Raw genomic sequence first — 8,177 nt, 5'->3', positions numbered from 1 at the left:
ACAGAGGTACGACAACATGCGGCATTTAATTACAAGGCCACACGATTACAAAGCGAGGGTACACTGGGACTCGATACGACTCGGGTGACTTAGTCTACCTCGTTTACATCCAAGCGGGCGTGCCTTAAGGCTCCTCCACGGGTCTCGTCGTCGGAATTAGCTGGAGTGGGTTGAGGGGCTGCAGGCTCGGGGTAGCGATGAGGACCATCTCGGGGATTGTTGGCCACAATCCCGTTGGAGTGTGCTCCCAATATGCGATGAAGCACCTCTGGGGTTATCGCAGCACCTTGGCCGATGGCTGGGGCAGGCCTCAGGGACTCGATCGGGTGTCCAAACAGCACGACTGGGTTGTCGTCGTTGGGCTCGTTCTCTTCTCTCGCCGGGGCTCGATGAACCAGCTCTCCACGAGCTGTGATTAGATCAATAGTGATTTGATCGCACAGTTCCTCTAGTGCACTTACATAGCGCACTAGGTGCAACAATGCAGGATCTGTCTCGTGATCTCCCTTGGCAACTTGGGATGGTCTACCATACCCTTCACGTTTGGGGTAGTAGTGGAACGAGCGACTGTTAACTCTAGGCGACAAGTGCCGGAGATGAACTATAGCTTCTCGAGCAGCTAGTTGGATGGCTTGTGGCTCAAAGGAAGTCGTTCTTCCGGTGAACCTGTAGGGGCGTTCGGGTGCTAGACCCCTACCGTAGATGTGTACAGTGGCCCAGAATTGACGGTTCTCACCGCTCATGGGTCCTTGGTACACAACATATTCTGGGGGCTCTTCTAACGCATAGGCACGACGGGTGAGGTTTGCGAGTATGGTCACAAAGCTTCCAAGGTTGGTTGTTGTGGTCTCATTGTGCATGATAGGTCCAGGCATTGTGGCTTGGTTTGGGTAGAGGTTGTGCTGGGCTGTGTTGGGGCTAGCGTGCCCCTCTTTAAAGGAAAAGGGGACGGAGTCTTCCTTCGCACGTTTGCGAGAAAGGACTATTTAGGATTCGATCACTGGCGCATGAGCGACAGGTTAGGTTGATAGGTTGGGCACCGACTGCCAAAAGGTGTTGGGTTACTGTGTGGCTATCTTGCACGAGAAGCTTGGCTGGGGTTTGGTTATGGTTTGGTGGGTTGGTTTGCCTAAGTTTATAGACCCGGCTAAGATAGGATTAGCCAATGGTCAGCCTGGCTCTGATACCAAGTCTGTCACGACCGGGTTTTCTGGGTATAAATTTCCAGAAAAATGGCCGTCGTGCTCACCTGCCCCAGGATTACTGTTAGCTGATGAGGCACCAACTTGATACAGAAATTCCAAGCAAAAATACAAAATATGTAGTACAAGACCATTCTGGCCTATGAGTACAACAATTGGGTTTCTAGTGGTTGATGGCGGAAGTGGTTTGTGGGTCGTCAGTGTCTATGGGACTTCATTTCCCACAGGAACAGCTGACCAGGTTAACTCCTATCTTCACGAGGCTGCTATCATCATTGCTTAGGTTCCGGGGCTGTCATCGCGTCGCTCCTCTCCGTGCAAGAAAATCTGGCCAAGACAATAGCCAGGGACAAGCCAGTGAGTACTTTGAATGTACTCGCAAACATTAAGAACACAGGTATAATATAATTGATAATCATGCACTGAAAAATTCCATGATCACATCGTCAGTCATAAATAAAACATCTTTTATGCATGCAAGTAGGTTATTTTCATGCAACATGAATAAGCAGTAATAGAGTGGGAATAAAATGCCGCAGTCGGGCGTCTGAGCGACACCACATAAAGGGCTTTAAAAGAAATGCCACAGTCGGGCGTCTGAGCGACACCACATAAAGGGCTTTAAAAGAAATGCCACAGTCGGGCGTCTGAGCGACACCACATAAAGGGCTTTAAAAGAAATGCCACAGTCGGGCGTCTGAGCGACACGAAAAAAGGGCTTTAAAAGAAATGCCACAGTCGGGCGTCTGAGCGACACCACATAAAGGGCTTTAAAGGAAATGCCACAGTCGGGCGTCTGAGCGACACCACATAAAGGGCTTATATGATAAATAATCACAATGAATATCCAGGAGGTAGAACCGTCCCAGGGATACTCAATAATACAAATAATGTAACGGGTTAGTCCATCACAAAATAATAATCATGGTCCTCACAAGTAACTAGTCGGTATCCAAGTTTGGTTTAACAATATCTCCTCCGAAGACCGACACTAAGACCAACACTTGACCCATCCCAGACTGTAATCCTTAACCATGGACACGGCTATTCGAATAGGTTTTAATCTCTGCAGAGGGTGTACTCTTTACCCACGAGTAACGGATTCCTTTAGTCCATCGGGACTAATTCCGTCTACGCCCTTTTAGTTGAAAACACGCCTAACTTGCACACACCAACTTAACTCATCGGTGTCTGGAATCACCCACGACACTTGTTAAGCAAAACTCTAAGTGGGGAGGCTACAACCTCGCGTAGCATGGGATCAAATTTATATCGCGCGCTCTAAGGGGTGGCCTCCCCTCTCGGTCCCAACCGGAAACACCCATGCCCCCGGACCAGGTGGCCTGCCTACCGGCTACAACCGGTATCTTCCACCATGGCCTCTCTGTACGGTGTGTGCTTGAAAGGGGTTGACGACTTACTGAACCGTACCCTACCTGCGGCAGGGACAAGTGGTAGTACAAAACAAGTATGGGGGTTACTGGAACAAGACTCGATCTACGGTCGACTCAGGAGGTTTATAAATTCCCTGCATGACATGTATATCAAATATATTTCAACCGACGAAATCACCACCCATTATACCTTACTATGCCATACCGGACATGACCGTCCCGACGGGGACCGGCGACAAGCTCACTCCTACCCATGGCAGAGGCTTTCCCGGATTCCTTTCCGACATGCATGCAAGGCACATGAGGATGATTACCATCACAAGTATATTCATTTCCAACAGCAAGGAAATCACTATATGCATTCATGCAAATGATCATATCACATGAAATAAAAAGTCCTCCGATATAAGGTGGTGTTATAAACGTGTCAACTAACACACCAAAAAATATTATTCCAGGGTTCAGAATGCTTGCCTTAAAGGTGTGGAGAGGTGGGGTGTTCTCCAAAACTTTTGAAAGTTTTCTTCCCTTCTCCAAAAATCCTATTTTCAAAAATATGCAAATAACACATATTTCAAAAACAGTACAAAAAAGTTGTTCGGAAAATTTTCAAATAAATCTTAAAATAAACTAGAGAGAATTTGAGAGATGTAGGAAAAAGAATTAATTCATTTGGAGTTATATTCAAAGAGTTATAGATAGTCAAAGTTCTGGTCAAATCTGTTATTTAAATAAAACAGAAAAGAAAACGCTTCGAACGGGATTACGCTTTCGCACAGAGAAGGCGTACTTGAGCCTTTACGCCTCCACTTATCCAGCGTGGCTGGCGCGTGAGTCACTGACAGTGGGCCCGGGGACCCACTGGTCAGGTTTGACTAGTTGACTTCCCTCCTCTTCCTTTGCCCCGAGAGGAGGCGGAACTCCGGCGATGCTCGCCGGCGAACGGAGGCACCGTTCGGGAAACGGAGGTCACCTGCAGGCTCAGGGGATCGAGGCAGCCACTCCGGTAGTCGTTATGGTCTCGGGGGTGGACGGAGCTGCCGGTGGTGAGCTTTGCGGCGGACGGAGGCCGTCGGGCAAAGTGATTTTTCTCCCACGGTGAGCCCTGATCAAAATCGAGCAGGGGAACTGGTTCACGGGAGTAAGAGGAAGCTCTTGGTGAAGAGAACGGAGAGGGGGAGGCCCTGGTGGCGTTGGAAGGGCTGGGGCAATGGCGGCGGCTGCAGTTGCCGGAGATGAGGAAGGAGGCCTCCCCGGGTCGAATGCGAGCTAGGGGAGTGCCATTGGGGTGGCCTGAGGTTGCCTGCGTGCTCGGGGGAGTTCGGGGACCTCTTTTTATAGCGCGACGATGTCGGTTCTGCGGCGGTGGATGAGGATGCCGGCGAACCGCCTCTCTGTAGCTTGCAGGGCGACGTGGAGGCGACGAGAGCTAGCCGACGAGCGAGGAGATAAGTTCGTGCGGCTCCCAGGGGCAGGTGGCGAGCCGGGGTGGCTTGGGCGGCGCTGCCCATGGCGGTGGCGGATGCGGCCGCGGGCATGCCGCCAAGCGGCTCTGACGGCGGTGCTGCAGGGCACCAGGGCCTGCTTGGCGTGTTGCGGTGAGAGGGAGAGTGCGTGGCGCGGCTCTCTGGTGCGGGGAAAACTAGGGGCATGACGTAGCGACTCGGGCGCGGCACGTGCAAAACGCGCGCTCTGCTCGCGGCCAAAGCACGCACTGAACATGCTCGACAAAATGCTAAAGCATGCTAAAGGTCGCGGTTGAGGCTGGGAAGAAACAAGGCTAGGTTAGGGTTAGTTAGAGGGTGAATGGACATGGTGGTTAGGTCAGGTGGCCAAGTTCACAATGTAAACTTGAATCCATGCCAAATCTGGCTATGCATACAGGGTGTTTGTCAAAATGCCAAGGGCATCTAGGCAATACTTGGGGTGGCCAAAATCTCCAGATCAAGGTCTCCTTAGATGCAAGAGAGAGTGGTGAGGTCATTTGGACAAAAGGAGAAACTTGCTAGTGCAAGTTTTGCTGAACTTCAATTCTGGACAGGACATAGATGGCATCATTTCATGAACTAAAAATGATCCAATAAGTGCATGCTCCTGGACTTAGGGGTTTGGTAGGGAGGATTATAAGCAGGAGAAATCACAAGGTCATTGGAGCAAAAATAAATAGGGTTGTAGTAGAAATCACAAGGCTGGACCAGAATGGAAAAGAGGTTGATTCACTCAAAAATTTCAAAGAACATCACTAGGTTTTTGCATAATGTTGAATCATATGCTACTACCAACATCCCATAATTTTGGTGGAGGCTAGAAAGAAATATTTAGATGGGTTGTAGTGCAAAATTGCACTCTGGACCAGAGAAGGAAAAATTGATGCAGAGCTCAAAATATTACATGAATAAAAGATATTTTTGTATAAAAGTGATTTAAAAACATGACATGACATCTCCAAATTTTGGTTGGAATTTTAGGTGAATTTATCAAATGGTTGTAGTTCAATTATGGCCATATAACCTTGAAAAACCATTTTTTCAAGAAAATAAAGATCAAGCAAATTAATTATGTAATTAGTCATACTGGTAAAACAAAAGTTTTTTCTTGAGAGGTTAAACAAGTCCAATAACATATTTGAAAGGTTTTCCCTTTAGGGAACAACTCAATGATAATAAGAAAGGAAATGTTTCAAAAAAAATCAAAAGGGAGTCCAAAAAAATCAAAGTTTTAATTCCTGGCAAAAAATTTAATTTAATAAAACAAGGCCAAAATTTTGGGGTGTCACAAGAAGTTGATACGTCCATTTTGCATCATGTTTTCCTACTGTTATTTATGATGTTTTTATGCATAATAATGCTTTTTGGAGTAATTCTAATGCCTTTTCTCTCATAATATGCAAAGTACACACAAAGAGGGAGAATTCTGACAGCTGGAAATCTGGACCTGGAAAAGCTACGTCAGGCCACCTATTCTGCAGAACTCCAAATGAGCTGAAACTTTACGGGGATTTTTTATGGAATATATGAGGAATATTGGAGCCAAAAAGTACCAGAGGGGGCCCACCAGGTTGGCACAACCCACCTGGGCGCGCCAGGGAGCCCAGGCGTGCCCTGGTGGATTGTGCTCCCCTCGGCCCAACTTCGGTGCCCATCTTCTGGTATATAAGTCATTTTAACCTAGAAAAAAAATAAGGAGAGGACTTTTGGTACGGAGCGTAGCCGTCTCGAGGCGGAACTTGGGCAGGAGCACTTTTTCCCTCCGGTGGAGTGATTCCACTAGGGGAACTTCCCTCCCGGGGGGGGGGGGAAATCATCGTCATCATCATCACCAACAACTCTCTCATCTTTCGGGGGGGGGGGGGCAATATCCATCAACATCTTCAATAGAACCATCTCCTCTCAAACCCTATTTCATCTCTTGTGTTCAGTCTTTGTACCAGAACTATAGATTGGTGCTTGTGGGTGACTAGCAGTGTTGAATACATCTTGTAGTTGATTACTATATGGTTTATTTGGTGGAAGATTATATGTTCAGATCCATTATGCTATTTAATACTCCTCTGATCTTGAGCATGTTTATCACTTGTGAGTAGTTACTTTTTCCTTGAGGTCACGGGAGAAATCATGTTGCAAGTAATCATGTGAACTTGATATGTGTTTGATATTTTGATAGTATGTATGTTGTGATTCCCTTAGTGGTCTCATGTGAACGTCGACTACATGACACTTCACCATATTTGGGCCTAAGGGAATTCAATGTAGAGTACTTATTAGATGATGGGTTGTGAGAGTAACATAGGCTTAAACCCTAGTTTATGCGCTATTCTGTAATGGGCCGATTGGATCCAAAAGGCTACAATTGATCCCCTATACTTGTGGGTCATCAAGCTTCACCGAGGTCTTTCATTGAAAAATTCTTATTCAAGTATCCTTTTATGCTATCCAGAAATTCTACATCATTTCCAATAAATAATATGCCATCCACATATTATATCATAAATGCTACAGAGCTCCCACTCACTTTCTTGTAAATACAGGCTTCACCGTAAGTCTGTATAAAACCATATGCTTTGATCTCCTCATCAAAGCGTATATGCCAACTCCGAGATGCTTGCACCAGTCCATAGATGGATTGCTGGAGCTTGAACACTTTGTCAGCACCTTTAGGATCGACAAAACCTTCTGGTTGCATCATATACAACTTTTCTTTAAGATATCCATTAAGGAATGTAGTTTTGACACCCATTTGCCAGATTTTATAATCATAAAATGTGGCAATTGCTAACATGATTCTGATAGACTTAAGAATCCCTACGGGTGAGAAAGTCTCATCGTAGTCAACACCTTGAACTTGTCGAAAACCTTTTACGATAAGTGAAGCTTTGTAGATAGTGACATTACCATCAGCGTCAGTCTTCTTCTTGAAGATAATTTATTCTTAATGGTTTGCCGATCATTGGGCAAATCCACCAAAGTCCACACTTTGTTCTGATACATGGACCCTATCTCAGATTTTATGGCCTCAAGCCATTTATCGAAATCTAGGCTCATCATAGCTTCTTCATAGTTCATAGTTTCGCCTTGGTCTAATAACATGACTTCCAGAACAGGATTGCCGTACCACTCTGGTGTGGATCGTGCTCTAGTTGACCTACGAGGTTCAGTAGCAACTTGATCTAAAGTTTCATGATCATTATCATTTGCTTCCTCTCTAGTTTGTGTAGGCATCACGGGAACGGATTTCTCTGATGTGCTACTCTCCAATTCGAGAGATGGTATGATTACCTCGTCAAGTTCTACTTTCCTCCCACTCATTTCTTTCGAGAGAAACTCCTCTAGAAAGTTTCCATTCTTGGCAACAAAGATCTTGCCTTCAGATCTATGGTAGAAGGTGTACCCAATGGTTTCCTTAGGGTATCCAATGAAGACGCATGATACGTCACCATCGTATCTACTTTTCCTAATGCCTTTCCTCTTGTTATGGACTCAAATTTGCATGATTTGAATGAAACTAACCCGGACCGATGATGTTTTTAAAAGAACTACCATGGTGTTGTTTTTGTGTAGAAATAAAAGTTCTCTGATTGGAACAAAACTTTGTGATGAATTTTTATACAAATGAAGAGAATTTCTGGAGCCAAGAATAACCGGAGGGAGCACCTGGGTGGGCACAACCCACCAGGGCGTGCCCCCCTCCAAGCGCGTCCAGGTGGGTTGTCCCCACCTAGTGGCCCTGCAGACCCTGAAACCGACGCTATAAAATTAGGGAGAAATAATTATCGCATTTCACGTGACAGAGCCGCCGTCGCCTCTTGTTCTTCATCGGGAGGCCAGATCTAGAGTCTGTTTGGGGCTCCGGAGAGGGGGTTCTTCGATCTTCGTCATCACCAACCCTTCTCCATCGCCAATTCCATGATGCTCCCCACCGGGAGTGAATTATTCCCTCGTAGGCTCGCTAGTCGGTGAGGAGTTGGATGATATTCATCATGTAATCGAGTTAGTTTTGTTAGGGCTTGATCCCTAGTATCCATTATGTTGTGAGATTGATGTTGCTAGGACTTTGCCATGCTTAATGCTTGTCACTTTGGGCC

This window comes from Triticum urartu, chromosome 2A, assembly GCF_056163025.1.
Source record: "Triticum urartu cultivar PI428250 chromosome 2A, HENAU_Tu73, whole genome shotgun sequence".
Lineage (NCBI taxonomy): Eukaryota > Viridiplantae > Streptophyta > Magnoliopsida > Poales > Poaceae > Triticum > Triticum urartu.
This window is presented reverse-complemented; position numbering follows the sequence as displayed.